This window comes from Phytophthora infestans, genomic scaffold (genome assembly GCF_000142945.1).
Source record: "Phytophthora infestans T30-4 supercont1.34 genomic scaffold, whole genome shotgun sequence".
Classification (NCBI taxonomy): Eukaryota; Oomycota; class Peronosporomycetes; order Peronosporales; family Peronosporaceae; genus Phytophthora; species Phytophthora infestans.
This window is the reverse complement of record NW_003303725.1, coordinates 1,316,940-1,317,721: the sequence shown is the minus strand read 5'-3', so window position 1 is coordinate 1,317,721 and position 782 is coordinate 1,316,940.

Below are 782 nucleotides of genomic sequence, written 5' to 3'. Positions count from 1 at the left end.
CGCGATTCGTCGTCTCCGCTCAGTCTGTACCGTCACTGGATCAATGTCGTTGGCATTCTGAGCTGTCTGGGCTGACTCCATCTGCGACCCTGTTTCGACATTCGGGGTCGTGTGGTTAATCCGCCGAGTCGACGCCCTGCTGACTTGTTCGAATTCATCTCCACTGCTTTCAAACGCGGATTCTCCAGGATTGGTAGACATAGCTTCATGATCCTGACTTCCTCCTCTTGCTCTAGCCGAGTCTTCATCCAGCTCGTCCTCAAAGTGAACTCGGCGTACTCGGCTACGAGTGACTGCCGTGACAATCGGTGTTTCCGCTGGGTTGTCTGTGGCGTACAGTTCTTCGGCTACGCGGTTAATCATTCTCAGCTCTGCTTTCCTATCCGTCCCAAGAATTACTCGTCCAGCTTTAGCTTCCAGTGCTTCTGTAGCGAGAGAATCAGCCGCTGCGTTATAGTGTCGCGCTATGTGTCGATACCGGACCGAGTTGAGTTGTTTCGTGAGATCCTTGTGCCGAGCTAGTTCCACTTGCAACGTTTCCTTCTTGCATGCTATCACCCCCATGGATTGCTGGATTGCAAGCCGGGAGTCACCCACGATAATCAGATCGGTTATCCCTCGGTCAATCGCCGCCAAGACTCCATTGTTCATGCCGGTGTACTCGGCGATGTTGACTGTGGTGGACGACAGGTAAGCACTCGCAGCAATCTCAATGTCCCAATTCGGAAGGCGCCACAGTATCCACGAACAACTGCCATACCCGCCGTATTTAGCCGTCTTCG